Source organism: Microcaecilia unicolor, chromosome 3 (genome assembly GCF_901765095.1).
Source record: "Microcaecilia unicolor chromosome 3, aMicUni1.1, whole genome shotgun sequence".
In the NCBI taxonomy this organism is placed as follows: Eukaryota; Metazoa; Chordata; class Amphibia; order Gymnophiona; family Siphonopidae; genus Microcaecilia; species Microcaecilia unicolor.
The window spans coordinates 156,753,577-156,769,254 of record NC_044033.1 but is presented as its reverse complement, the minus strand read 5'-3'; the positions used below and the strand labels follow the sequence as shown (position 1 = coordinate 156,769,254).

General features: G+C 44.2%; 1 protein-coding gene across 1 annotated transcript in view; it reads right to left on the bottom strand.

The window, feature by feature from the left end:
• HEATR1 (HEAT repeat containing 1) overlaps nucleotides 1-15,678 on the bottom strand; it is a 275,600-nt gene that overhangs the window by 136,811 nt on the left and 123,111 nt on the right.

Sequence of the window (15,678 nt, the reverse complement as noted above, 5' to 3'; positions counted from 1 at the left end):
CAAGACTATGGACTTTTCCTCCAGAACCTAGTTCAAACCTTTTTTAACCCCAGATACTCTAACTGCTGTTACCACATTCTCTTCCGACGAGTTCCAGAGCTTTTTAATTTCTCTTTATTGTTGCAAAAACAAACAAATACAAAAGCATAGCAAATACAATATCCACAAATACACACGGGCATGACAGCAACAAGAACAAAAGCGAGTTCCAGAGCTTAACTATTCGTTGATTGAAAAAAAAAAAATACCTCCTACTTGTTTTTAAAGTATTTCCATGTAACTTCATTGAGTGAACCCCTAGTCTTCGTACATTTCGAAAGAGAAAAAAAAACGATTCACTTTTACTCATTTTACACCACTCAGGATATCTTCCCTTCTCAGCCATCTCTTTTCCAAGCTGAAGAGCCCTAATCACTTTAGCCTTTCCTCATATGAGTTTCATTCCCTTTATCATTTTGGTTGCTCTTCTTTGAACCTTTTCTTATTCCGTTATATCTTTTTTTGAGATAAGATAACCAGAATTGAATGCAATACTCAAAGTGAGGTCATACCATGGAGAGGTACAGAGGCATTATAGTTTTCTTGGTCTTATTTACCATCCCTTTCAATGCACACTGAGTAGAAGATTTCAGTGTTATCTTCTACAATGACACCTAGATCTTTTTCCTGGGTACTGACTCCCAAGGTGGACCCTAACATCAGGTAACTATGATTTGGATTATTCTTTCCAATGTGCATCACTTTGATTTTGCCCACATTAAATTTCATCTGCCATTTGGATGCCCAGTCTTCCAATTCCCTAAGGTCTCCCTGCAATTTTTCACAGTCTGCATATGTTTTAACATCTTTGAATATTTTTGTGCCATCTGCAAATTTAATCACCTCACTCATTCCAATTTCCAAATCATTTATAAATATGTTAAATAGCACCAGTCCCAGTACAGATCCCTGTGGCACTCCACTATTCATCTTCCTCCATTGAGAAAAATGGCTATTTAAACCTACCCTCTGTTTTCTGTCCAATAACCAATTTCTAATCCACAACAGAACATTACCTCTTATCCCATGACACTCATTTTCTCAGGAGTCTCTCATGAGGAACTTTGTAAAAAGCTTTCAGAAAATCTACATACAGTACATCAACCGGCTCACCTTTATCCACATGTTTATTCACACCTTCAAAGAAAGACATGTTTTCTACAGAGACTTCTGGTTATAGTATGTGACAGTGTCAGGGCTGCTTTTTGAAGGTGTAAGCTACATTATGATGGCTTTAGATGTGTCCGCAGCCTTTAACACTGTTCATCATGATCTCTTATTAGGACATCTGGAAGAGATGGGAATTGGAGGGAAGGTCTTGTCATGGTTTGGTTCCTTCCTGGAAGGTAGGGTGTTCCAGGTTGAGAACAAGCATGGCTCTTCAAGTTGGATGAATATTAATGGATGTGATTTGTTGTGAACCATCTATAGTACGGTATTATAAGCTGTGATATAAATGAAGTAAATTTTGGAGAACTAAAGACCCATCTCATTACTCTGGTGTTTGAAAACTACAGCAGCCATTACACTTCTGTGGAATAGAAGCAAGACCCTTTGTTTCCCCTCTGGACTACCTCTGCTTTGAGCTATTGTTTCTATTAAATCCGGGGACATATCTAGGCCTGGTTTTGCCACACTGGATGACTTCTCATTGCTTTAACTTGAGGAATAGAACCTACAAGTCTAGAAATGCAAAGGAACAAAATCAGACATATTGGAAGCAAGTAAAAGGAGAGGGGGAATCTCTGATCACGTCTGATTCTCTGACCAATCCGACAACATCACAGGAAAACATGGAGGCAGTGTGAGAACAGGCTGTGCAGAAAGCTGTCAGCAGCTCCTGCTCTCAAACCCAAGAAGGCTGAAAAGTCACCAAGGACCACCCAATGCTAGACTGGGGTCAAATCACAACAAGCAATTCAGCAGATTAACTGGTGGGCTGCTATGTGTCTCCTTGGGGGTGGGAACAGGTTTTCTTCCCAAGTTTTGCTGAGTATCTTCACTTAGTGACCAAAGTGGAGGAGTAGCCTAGTGGTTAATGCAGCGAACTTTGATCCTTGGGAACTGTGTTTGATTCCCACTGCAGCTCCTTGTGACTCTGGGCAAGTCACTTAACCTTCCATTGCCCCAGGTACAAAATAAGTGCCTGTATATAATATGTAAACCGCAGAAAGGCGGTATATCAAGTCCCATTCCTTTCCATTCCCAGTAAGGTGACACTGCTATATAAGCATGGTAGGAAAGAAAAAGAATACATATTGCCCACACGTCACCCAGGATAAAAAGGTGCCAACCTCTGACCTATGCACCTCTGGCTAATGATGGTGGTACCGACAGCGCAAAACCTTCAGGAGAGGAAAACATCCCTAGGCCATACTGAACCTGTTCATGGACCCATGCAGCAAGTTAAACCACAGAAACTGATGAAAAAATTAAGAGGATTAAAAACTGTTAGGCAGAAAATTGCAGAGATATGAAGAAAACAGAAAAAAGAGATATTAAAATAAATTTAGAGAAAACCCAAAACAATTCTACAGAGAACTGGAAAAGAATACCCATACCATGAAAACTCCACCAACTACAGCTGAGACAAACATTCTAGAGAAAGTTATATGATGGACCCTGTAGAGCAGGCCTTGACAAACTTTTATTAAATCTAGGAGCCAGCCCAAAAACTTAGTAGTCAGCAGTCAAGACTTTCTCAGTTCACCTTCCCCACTCCCCCCCAATACTGTCCACAGTGAATTGTTTTTTGGCGAATGGGGGGCAAGAATACCCTCCCAGATCAGCAATAGCTCTTTTAGAAACTGATTTCCTATTCTGTGTTGCTGAACTTCAGTAAATCAGTCTCAGAAGCCAGCAGTCTCCTTTCCCAAAGAATGCAATCAGCTCTATGACAGCAGCACCTTGACAGGTGAAACAAAGAGGCACAGTCTCCCAGAAGCACACCATAAAGCTAAACAAGATCTGCATCTACAGAACCAACTTGGCCCTCCCCCAACAATGAGTGCAGAGCTAGAAAAGTTCCCCATAAAACTTACCATACAGAAACAATTCTGAATTTAGTGTAATTTTGCTATCAACAAAAACTCTTTCATTCCCAGGCATATTGCGAAGTAATACAACTCTACAAAAAAAGTCACTCAGGACCTAGATCAAATCTACCATGCCAGCACTAACTTCCAAAAGAAAGACCCTACCTACAAAAAGGCAATGCTCAAAATTAGTGGTTCTCAACCTTTTTTATTTTGGGGCACACTTTCAACCTCGCCTGATCCTAGTGGCACACCAAACCAAATTTCACAAAGCTGTCATTTTGCTAGTCATTGGCCACATAACTAAAGTGCCAGAAAATGAACTTTAAACTAAAGTGTACTAGAGATACAGGACAAGAGTATAAGGACCATGACAGGATTTACTACATAAAGCAGTAAAAGAAAACTGTTCCTTTGACCCCCAAGTGTCCAGCCTGCCCCTCCGCACCATCACACAAAGACAGCTTGTACATCTATCTGCAACCTCCTTCATATACAGCCAGCCCATCCATTGCTCTCATCCACCCTTCCCCTAAATTCACTTGGCCAGACTGTCCCTCTCTCTTGTCCTCCTCCCAATACACATTGTCACCTCTTTCTGCCCCACACATTTCACACACCTACAGCCAGCATATCCATCTCTAATCCCCCCCACCACACACAAACAGCAAGCCCATTCCTCCCTCTGTCCCCCAATGAACATGACCTCGCTTCTCCATCTCTGTCCCCCTCACCCAATGCAAACTATCACCTCTTTGCACACTATCCCACACACATATACAGCCATCCCATCCCTCTCTCATCTCCCTCACCCCAATTCAACCCGGCCAGCCCGTTTCTCTCTTGTCCCCCCCTCCTCCTGCCATGCACACTGCCACCCCCACACAAATCTACAGGCAAAATGTCCCTATCTGCCCCCCTCACACTCACACATATACAGCTAGGTATCCCTCTCTACCCCTCTCCTAATGCAAATGGCCAGCCTGTCCCCTCCTTTACATTACACTGAGGCTTATTACCTGCATATACCAAAAGTTCAATGTGGGATTCAAAAAAAGAAGCCACAGCATACTCTGGGAAATACATTCAACAGGACAACAAATCATAAGCTTAGAAATCTACATACTTACAAAATAAAAACGTTTTCAATAATCTCCTACAGAGGAGATAACCATTGGTTAGCCTCATTGGTGAAGGTAGTGAATTCCATACTGAAGCAGCCTGAGAAATCAAAAAGGACTGAACCAATTTAAAAGAGGTGGTCCCACATTCTTTAGGAAAGCTAAGTAACATTTGATTTCTGGTAATATGTGAAAAATGTAGACCAGAATCACAGTGAACATTTTGAAAAATTAAAATACATGTCCTCTTGCTTCAATCAGAAGCCAATGGAGTGTTAAATACAGAGCAGTGATAGACTCATATTTACGTGCTTTAAAAATCAGATGACCAGCTGCATTCTGCACCTGTTGGAGCATGCCCATGAGAGATTCTGAGCAGCCGACGTAACCATTATAGTAATCAAACTGCACCAGAAGCAGAGACTGCACAAGGAGTCTGAACATACTTTGTTTTAAAAAAATTACAAATAGTTCTTAATGTCAATATTGCAAAAAAGCTTTTCACTACTTTATTAACCTGCACTGGCCACTTAACTGTGAAGTACCAGAAAACTGACCACACAAAGGGGTTCATTTTCAAAGCACTTAGACTTAAAAAGTTCCATATTAACCTATGGAACTTTGTAAGTCCAAGTGATTTCACAATACTAGACATTTTGTGAGTTTATATATAAATAACTCTACAAAAAAGTTACTCAGGTCCTACAGCAAATCTATCATGCTGCAGTAACTTTCAAAACAAGGACCCTGCCTTGAAAAGGCAGTGTTCTAAATATTACAGTGGGCTCTAAAACATCAATATACCAACCTCTGTTAATCTAGCCATAGATTGCTTGGATGTATTAACCTTGTTATTGACTGATTGGTTGTGTCTGCCTGGTTTTATACTTTTCTATTTTAATGAATTTCTTTTCCTTCTTTTATTTATTTTTTTAAATTGTGAACCACTGTGATTTGTTATTCAAAAAAGGGGGTATACCAAGTATAATAAATGATAAATTATCTATTGGGGAAACAAACAAGCCAAATTACTACAGACTGCTACATAGACAATTCAGGCAAATAGAATACCTAGCTTTGATCACGCACACAGGACACAAACACCAAACACAGAATAAGTGACCGTAAACTGCAAATACAAATAGACAGAAATTAAACAGAAACCTCAAAATGTCAGGCCTTGCATGTGGAACACCACTGGAGAAATAGAAAGAGATGCATTTCCCTGTGTACTGTCAGGCATAGTATTAGGAATGGGGTGCAACTAGGGCAACTGTACCTGACTCCTTGGCTGGAGGGAGCCCCAAGCCTGCCTGAACCTGAAGAAGGCATCGCATGGTACAGAGCTTTGGGGGGTCCCCTTCCAAATTTCTCCTATGGACCTCAGCTGTCTGACACCAGGCTCTGCCAGTTGTACATTCCAAAAACTGATCTTTTCTAATCACTAAATAGTAAATAACATTTTTCTACCTTTGTTGTCTAGACAATCAATTTTATTATTATTATTATATTGGTCATATCTATGGTTTCCACTTTCCTCTGTCTTCTTAACTTTCTTGCCAATGTCTTCTAACTATATGACATTTCTTTTCTCTCCATATCCATTATCCCCCCGTGTCCCTGTCCCAATTCTGCCCCCATGTTCAGCATCTCCCTTCGCTTGCCCAACATCTCCATTCTGTATCTCTTCCCCCATCTTGTTCAGCATTGCCCCTGTGTCCCTTATCTCCTCCCCCCGTGTCCATATCATCCCTGTCTCCCTGACCCTATGCTGCCCCCATGTCCAGCAAGTCCCTTCTGTGTCCCTCCCCCCTCCAAGTCTCTACCCTCTCCCTGTCCAGTACTACCCCCCTCTATTTCCCTGTTCCTATACTCCCCACATGCCCACTATCTCCCTTCTCTGTCCCTATCACTACCAGTGCCCAGCTTCTTTCTCTATACCCTCCCCACCTTACACAGCCCAGCATCTTTCCTATTCTTCCCACATGGTCCAGTATCTCTCCGTCTGTCTCCTCTCCACCCTCCACTCAGCATCCATCATCTTTCCTCCTTCCATGAGTCCAGCATCGCACCCCTCCATCCCCCCATAGGATGGCATTCCCTCTCACTCCCCACCAATACCCAGTGCAGCATGTGTCCCCACCTCTGTGCATCCAGGATCTCTCCCTCCGCTTCCCTCCATCTCCCCCAGTCCCATATCTCTCTGTCTTTGCTCTATCTCTCTCTGGGTCCCCGCTTGGGTACTCTCTTGACCTCTTCCCCTTGAGTCCAGCAGTTCTCCTGAACCCCATCCATGAGTCCAGCAACTCTCCTGACATCCTCCTCATTCTCTCTCCCCCCTGAAGCTCCAGATTTTCTCTTGCTCCCTCCCCCCACCAGTCCAGCAACTCTTCTGACTCCCGCCCCAAGGTAGTGTAGTTATGAACTATGTACAGGTGGTGCATCTCCCCCTGGCCCCCTGTGGTGCCACCACCACCTCCCACCTCGCTGCTCCCTCTGCCACACACCCTACTACTACTACTTAACATTTCTAGAGCGCTACTAGGGTTACGCAGCGCTGTACAAATTAACAATTAAAGACGGTCCCTGCTCGGAAGAGCTTACAATCTAAAGGACGAAATGTCAAGTTGGGGTCTAAGTTTTCCTGAGAAGAGGTGAAGTGGTTAGGTGCCGAAGGCGACATTGAAGAGGTGGGCTTTGAGCATTGATTTGAAGATGGGTAGGGAGGGGGCACGGCATATGGGCTCAGGGAGTTTGTTCCAGGCATGGGGTGAGGCGAGACAGAAGGGGCGGAGCCTGGAGGTGGTGGAGAAGGGTACTGAAACGAGGGATTTGTCTTGAGAGCGGAGGTTACGGGTAGGGACGTAAGGGGAGATGTGGGTAGAGAGGTACGGAGGGGCCGCAGATCGAGTGCATTTGTAGGTGAGTAAGAGAAGCTTGAACTGTATGTGGTAACTGATTGGGAGCCAGTGAAGTGACTTGAGGAGAGGGGTGATATGAGTATATCGGTTAAGGCGGAAGATAAGACGTGCGGCAGAGTTCTGGATGGACTGAAGGGGAGATAGATGGCTACGTGGGAGGCCGGTCAGGAGTAGGTTGCAGTAGTCAAGGCGAGAGGTAATGAGAGAGTGGATGAGAGTTCGGGTGGTGTGCTCGGAGAGGAAGGGGCGAATTTTGCTAATGTTATAGAGGAAGAAGCGACAGGTCTTGGCTATCTGCTGGATGTGCGCAGAAAAGGAGAGGGAGGAGTCGAAGATGACACCGAGGTTGCGGGCAGATGAGACGGGGACGATGAGGGTGTTATCAACTGAGATAGAGAGTGAAGGGAGAGGGGAAGTGGGTTTGGGTGGGAAAACAATAAGTTCAGTCTTAGACATATTCAGTTTCAGGTGGCGGTTGGACATCCAGGCAGCAATGTCGGATAAGCAGGCCGAGACTTTGGCCTGGGTATCCGCAGTGATTTGTGGTGTGGAGAGATAAAGCTGGGTGTCGTCGGCATAAAGATGATAGTGGAAACCATGAGAAGAAATCAGGGAGCCTAAGGAAGAGGTGTAGATTGAAAAAAGAAGGGGCCCAAGGACAGATCCCTGAGGAACTCCAACAGAGAGCGGGATAGGGGAGGAGGACGAACCATGAGAGTGTACTCTGAAGGTACGATGGGAGAGATAAGAGGAGAACCAGGAGAGGACAGAGCCCTGGAACCCAAGGGAGGACAGTGTGTCAAGAAGTAGGTTGTGATTGACAGTGTTAAAGGCGGCAGAGAGGTCGAGGAGGATGAGGATGGAGTAGTGACCTTTGGATTTGGCGAGGAATAGGTCATTGCAGACTTTAGATAGTGCCGTTTCTGTTGAGTGTAGGGGGCGAAAGCCGGATTGAAGCGGATCAAGGATGGCATGAGAGGAGAGAAAATCAATACAGCGGCTGTGAACGGCGCGTTCAAGTATCTTGGAGAGGAAGGGTAGGAGGGAAATGGGGCGGTAGTTGGAGGGACAGGTAGGGTCAAGTGATGGTTTTTTGAGGAGTGGAGTGACCACAGCATGCTTGAAGGTGTCCGGGACAGATGCAGTGGAGAGAGAGAGGTTAAGGATATGACAGATGGTGGGGGTGATGGTAGGAGTGATGGTGTTGAGTAGGTTAGTGGGGATGGGGTCAGAGGAACAAGTGGTGGCTTTCGAGGAGGAGAGGAGATGGGTGATTTCCTCTTCGGTGATAGCTGGAAAGGAGGAGAAGGAGGCCTGGGTAGGTTGGATGAGAGAGTGAGATATAGGCTGAAGAGGAGGAGAGGGAGTAGTGGTGAATTCGAGGTTGATCTTCTGGACTTCGTCACGGAAGTAGTGGGCCAGAGATTGAGGAGAGAGTGAAGGGGGGGTGGGAGCAGAGGGCACTTTGAGGAGGGAGTTGAGGGTGGCGAATAGTCGATGAGGGTTAGAGCTGAGGGAATTGGTCAATTGGATATAGTAGTCCTGCTTAGCGAGGAATAGGGAGGATTGGAAGGAGGATAGCATGAATTTGAAGTGAATGAAGTCAGTAAGGGTGCGAGATTTCCACCCCTATACCTTAAAATCCTTCCAGCTTTAGCCTTCGCCCGGGCAGTGGCACTCATAGGCTGCCTGCTGCAGGACTTCCTCCCTGAACAATCCCACTCCTACTGATGCAACTTCCTGTTTTGTGAAGGAGTAGGACAGTTCAGGGAGGAAATCCCAGAGCAGGCTGCAGGCAGCCTATGAGTGCTACTGCTCCTGTCCCCCATGAGTCTAGCAACTCCTGACCCCACCCCCCATATAAGCCCAGCAATTCCTGACCCACCCCATATGAGTCCAGCAACTCCTGATCCCCCCTAATATGAGTCTAGCAATTCTTCTGACTCCCTCCCTATCCACATCCAGGACCAGATTTTCTCTTGCTCCCTCCCCCCAGCCAGACGGCTGTCTTGGTACATGTGGGTACTAATGACATAGGAAAATGTGGGAGAGAGGTTCTGGAAGCAAAATTTAGGCTCTTAGGTAGAAAGCTGAAATCCAGATCCTCCAGGGTAGCATTTTCTGAAATGCTACCTGTGCCACGCACAGGGCCCAAGAGACAGGCAGAGCTCCAGAGTCTCAATGCGTGGATGAGATGATGGTGCAGGGAGGAGGGCTTTAGATTTGTTAGGAACTGGGCAACATTCTGGGGAAGGGGGAGCCTATTCCGAAAGGATGGGCTCCATCTTAACCAGAGTGGGACCAGGCTGCTGGCATCGGCGTTTAAGAAGGAGATAGAGCAGCTTTTAAACTAGAAATGGGGGGAAGGCCGACAGTCGCTCAAAAGAGCATGGTTCGGGATAAGGTATCTTTCAAAGATATCACCATAACAGGGAAGATAGAGTATCCTGATAGTGAGGTTGCAAAAGAGATTGTAGTAGATCGGGTATCTTTAAATAACAATAAAAATCAGACAAAAGATTGCCCTATTATACTGTCAAGTACTAAGCATGATGTACTAGGGAACAAACAAACATAGTTTGAAATGTCTATATGCGAATGCCAGGAGCCTAAGAAATAAGATGGGGGAGTTGGAATATATGCACTAAATGGAAAAAATTAGATATAATAGGCATCTCTGAGACCTGGTGGAAGAGGATAACCAGTGGGACACTGTTCTATACCGGGGTACAAATGTATATCGTAGTGATAGGTGTGAATCGGATTTGGGGTGAAGGGGTAGCATTGGTAATATTATACGAGAGCCTTGAATCAAATAGATTGAAAATTCTGCAGGAACAAAACATCCTCCTTGAATCAACTGGTGGATTGAATTCCATGTGCAAAGGGGAAAAAGGATAGTGATAGGGAGTGTCACTACCGTCCGCCTGGCCAGGACGAACAGACGGATGCGGAAATGTTAAAGGAAATCAGGGACGCAAACAAACCTGGGCAACACAATAAGAATAGGGGGATTTCAATTACCCGCATATAGACTGGGTTAATGTAACATCTGTACACGCAAGGGACATAAGATTTCTTGATGAAATCAAGGACAGCTTCATGGAACAGCTAGTTCAGGAGCCGACAAGAGAAGGAAAAATACTAGACTTAGTCCTTAGTGGTGCTCATGATCTAGTGCAGGGGGTAACGATACGAGGGCCGCTTGATAACAGTGATCATAATATGATCGGTTTTGATATTGGCATTGAAGGAAGTGAAACTAGGAAATCAAGTACGCTAGCGTTTAACTATAGAAAAGGTGATTACGACAAAATGAGAAAAATGGTGAAAAAAAGACTGAAAGGAGCAGCTCGCAGAGTAAAAAACTTGCATCAGGCGTGGATGCTGTTTAAAAACACCATCCTGGAGGTTCAGGACAAATATATTCCACGTATTAGAAAAAAGGGAAAAAAGACTAAACGTCAGCCGGCGTGGCTAAACAGTAAGATAAAGGAAATCATTAGAGCCAAAAAACAATCCTTCAGAAAGTGGAGAAGAGAACCAACTGAAAGTAACAGGATAGATCATAAGGAATGCCAAGCCAAATGCAAAGCGGAGATAAGGAGGGCAAAAAAGGACTTTGAGAAGAAATTAGCGTTGGAAGTAAAAATACATAGTAAAATTTTTTTTAGATACATTAAAAGCAGGAAACCGGCCAAAGAGTCGGTTGGGCCGCTGGACGAAAATGATGTTAAAGGGGCGATCAAGGAGGACAAAGCCGTAGCGGAGAAATTAAATGAATTCTTTGCTTCGGTCTTCACCGAGGAGGATTTGGGGGGGACACCGGTGCCGGAAAGAATATTTGAAGCGGGGGAGTCGGAGAAACTAAACAAATTCTCTGTAACCTTGGAGGATGTAATGGGTCAGTTCAGCAAGCTGAAGAGTAGTAAATCACCGGGACCTGATGGTATTCATCCCAGAGTATTAATAGAACTAAAAAATGAACTTGCGGAGCTACTGTTAGAAATATGCAATCTGTCCCTAAAATCGAGTGTAGTACCGGAAGACTGGAGGGTAGCCAATGTTACTCCGATTTTTAAGAAGGGTTCCAGAGGAGATCCGGGAAATTATAGACCGGTGAGTCTGACGTCGGTGCCGGGCAAGATGGTGGAGGCTATTATTAAGAATAAAATTGCAGAGCATATACAAAAACATGGACTGATGAGACAAAGTCAGCACGGATTTAGTGAAGGGAAGTCTTGCCTCACCAATCTAATGCATTTTTTTTGAGGGGGTAAGCAAACATGTGGACAATGGGGAGCCGGTTGATATTGTATATCTGGATTTTCAGAAGGCGTTTGACAAAGTGCCGCACGAAAGACTCCTGAAGAAATTGCAGAGTCATGGAATCGGAGGTAGGGTATTATTATGGATTAAGAACTGGTTGAAAGATAGGAAGCAGAGAGTAGGATTGCGTGGCCAGTATTCTCAGTGGAGGAGGGTAGTTAGTGGGGTCCCGCAGGGGTCTGTGCTGGGTCCGTTGCTTTTTAATGTATTTATAAATGCCTAGAGATGGGAATAACAGTGAGGTAATTACATTCGCCGATGACACAAAATTTTCAGGGTCCATCAGTCGCGAGGAGGGACTGTGAACGATTACAGGAGGACCTTGCGAGACTGGGAGAATGGGGCGTGCAAAGTGGCAGATGAGTTCAATGTTGACAAGTTGCAAAGTGATGCATGTTGGGTAAGAGGAACCCGAATTATAGCTACGTCTTGCAAGGTTCCCGCGTTAGGAGTACGGATCAGAAAGGGATCTGGGTGTCGTCGTCGATGATACGCTGAAAACCTTCTGCGCAGTGTTGCTGCTGCGGCTAGGAAAGCGAATAGAATGTTGGGTGTTATTAGAAGGGTAGTGGAGTCCAGGTGTGCGGAGGTTATAAGGCCGTTGTATCGCTCCATGGTGCGACCGCACCTGGAGTATTGTGGTCAGTACTGGTCTCCGTATCTCAAAAAAGATATAGTAGAATTGGAAAGAGGGTACAGCGAAGGGCGACGAAATGATAGTGGGGATGGGACACTTTCCTATGAAGAGAGGCTGAGAAGGCTAGGGCTTTTCAGCTAGATAAGAGACGGCTGAGGGAGATATGGTAGAAGTGTATAAAATAATTGAGTTGGAATGGATCGGGTGGATGTGAAGCGACTGTTCACGCTATCCAAAATACTAGGACTAGAGGCATAGAGTTGAAGCTACCAGTGTGGTAAATTTAAACGAATCGGAGAAAATGTTTCTTCACCCAACGTGTAATTAGACTCTGGAATTCGTTGCGGAGAACGTGGTACGGGCGGTTAGCTTGACGGAGGTTTAAAAAGGGGTTAGATAGATTCCTAAAGGACAAGTCCATAGACCGCTATTAAATGGACTTGGAAAAATTCCGCATTTTTAGGTATAACTTGTCTGGAATGTTTTTACGTTTGAGGAGCGTGCCAGGTGCCCTTGACCTGGATTGGCCACTTATGTACTCCATATGAATCCAGCAACTCTCCTGACTCACCCCCCATTCTCTCTCCCCTGCAGGTCCAGGTTGTTTTCTTGCTCCCATCATCCTGCAGTCCATCAGCTGCTAACCCCCCCCCCCCCCCATATAAGTCTAGTAACTCCTGAACCACCATATGAATCCAACAACTCTCATGACCATCCCCCTCCCAATACCATCCAGCAACTCTCCAACTCCTTCTCCCTCCTCCAGGGTCCTGCTCTCTGCCCCTCCCATAGGTCTAAACACCTGTACTGCTTCTTCCCCCCTCCCACGGTGCTTCCAAACACCTCTCCTGCTTCATCCCATGCCCCCCCCCCGCAGCGCTTCCACATCTTTCCTTCTTCGCCAACTGCAGCAGCCATGAACACATGCTGTGCCAGCCCAGGAACCATTTCTCAGCCATATCCTGCCCTTCCTCGCTGATGCAATTCCTGTCTGCTCAGGTGCAGGACACAGCAGAAGAATGGCTCCTGGGTGGTTGCAGACAGCGTGTGTTTATGGCTGCTACAAGCCAGTGAAGGTTTGGAAGTGCCATGGGGGGGGGGGGGGGGGGGGGGGCCAGGAGGACGAAGCGGGAGAGGTGCTTGGGCTCAGCCTGCAAACCTTAGGCACCAAATCGGAAACTTTAGCCATGGCGAACTGGCGCCTGGGGTTTGTCAAGCCCTCCTGTAGAGCATAATCGAGACGCAGAGAATTTGGAAGAGGTAACCAGTACCCATATGGAATGGCCTAGTAACAAGAAAAGAGTTGGAAAACAAGTTAAAGAGAGCTCCAGTCCAAACTGAGAGTCCTGGCCCAGATGGAGTGACCAATGTTTGGCTCAAACAGTTAACATTTCACCACCAAGACATGGAAAACTGCAAAAATCAATTGATCAAGCAGCAAGATTTGATACAAAAATGGAAGAAAAGTGGTAAGTGCACAATGGCACTTAGAGGATAAAACAAAAAAGACTTCAGAAGTTCAAAAAAAGAATATTTATTGATGATTGTAGACTCGACACAGTGTTTTTTGGCAATGATGCCTGCCTCAGGAGTCTATAGCATAACATTTCTACAATATACAGTGGGGAATATACAGATAAAAAAAGCAAATACATATATATAAAACAAAAAAGATTAATAATGAACCAAGCAATCAATATATTGGTAACTACAAAAATGACAAAAAAATGTTAAGTAGATATAACACCTACAATATTCATGGCAGTGAAAGGTATCTGTGGATGTATTATCCTCAAGGGATGAACGCTTTATGGAAACACAATTAAACCAAGCAATATACTGTTAACCACAAAACTGACAAGAATACCAATTAAAAAAATGTTGAGTAGATAAAAGACCTACAATGCTCATAACAGTGAAAAGTGTCTGTGGATAAATTGTCCTTACAAGATAGCCAAAAGATAAAAACTGTACCAAAATGTAGCTAAAACAATTACACTTGAGTTGAAGAAACAGTTTCTCCAATTCGTATTAAATTTACTACTTTGTAGCTTTATTGCATGCCCCCTAGTCCTAGTATTTTTGGAAGGAGTAAACAAATGATTCACGCCTACCAGTTTCCACTCCACTCATTATTTTATAGACCTCTATCTTATCTTCCCTCAAGCTGTCCTCTTCTCCCAAGCTGAAGAGTCCTAGATGCTTCAGCCTTTCCTCATAGGAAAGTCGCCCCATCCCCCCTTATCATTTCATCGCCCTTCTCTGTACCTTTCTAATTCCACTATATCTTTTTTTGAGATGCGGTGACCAGAATTGAACACAATATTCAAGGTTCAGTTGCACCATGGACCAATACAAAGGTATTATAACGTCCTCACTTTTGTTTTCCATTCCTTTCCTAACAATGCCTAACATTCTATTTGCTTTCTTAGTCACTGCAGCTCACTAAGCAGAGGATTTCAACGTATCAACAACGGCACCGAGATCCCTTTCTTGGTCGGTGACTCCTAACGTTGAACCTTGCATTATGTAGCTATAGTTTGGTTTGGATTCCTCGTTCCCACATGCATCACACTTTGCACTTGCTCACATTAAACGTCATCTGCCATTTAGACACCCAGTCTCCTAGTCTCGTAAGGTCCTCTTGTAATTTTTCACAATCCTCTCTCTCACCATTTAACAACTTTGAATAACTTTGTGTCATCAGCAAATTTAATTACCTCACTAGTTACTCCCATCTCTAGATCATTTATAAATATTTTAAAAAGCAGCAGTCCCAGTACAGACCCATGGGGAACCCCACTATCTACCCTTCTCCATTGAGAATATTGACCATTTTAAACCTACTCTCTGATTTCTATCCTTTAACCAGTTTTTAATCCACATAGGACACTACCTCCTATCCCATGACTCTCCAATTTCTTCTGGAGCCCTTCATGAGTACTCTGTCAAATGTCTTTTGAAAATCCAGATACACAATATCAACCGGCTCGCCTTTATACCGAAGAAATGAAACCAGAAAAGGGATTAACTTTTTGGATCAAAAGTGAAAAGCATGAACTTGGCCATACTGTATCTATGGAGAATGGAAGGGTGAAATGTCAAGTGCTAAATCAGCGCAAATAAATAATGGATAACATTACACTATGTACTGCTGATTTTCATACTGGAAAAGAGGAAAAGAAAACCAAAGGATGGAATAACTTTTTCTAATAAAAGACACAGACTGTTTTCAAAATGAGGAATTAACAAACATGTGCTAGGATATTTAAGAGTTAGTGTCTTATCTTGAAAAAGACCCTTTGTATATTTTTGTAAGAACCGAGCGCCAAAGCGCTCTCAAAGTACCAGGAGAGTGCTGGAAGAAAAACGCTATAACTGACAGATATCAGGCAGAACACTTCTTCCAAAAGGAGATCCAAGCAACATTCCTAAAAATTATAGACCGATAACCTGTCTACCTACAGTCTATAAACTGTTCATTACAATAGATGCTGACAGAACACATGATCATATAGACTCTAGTAACATCATGGCAATAGAGCAGAAGGGCAATTCAAGGAACATATGGAACGAAAAGACCAATGTTGAATAAA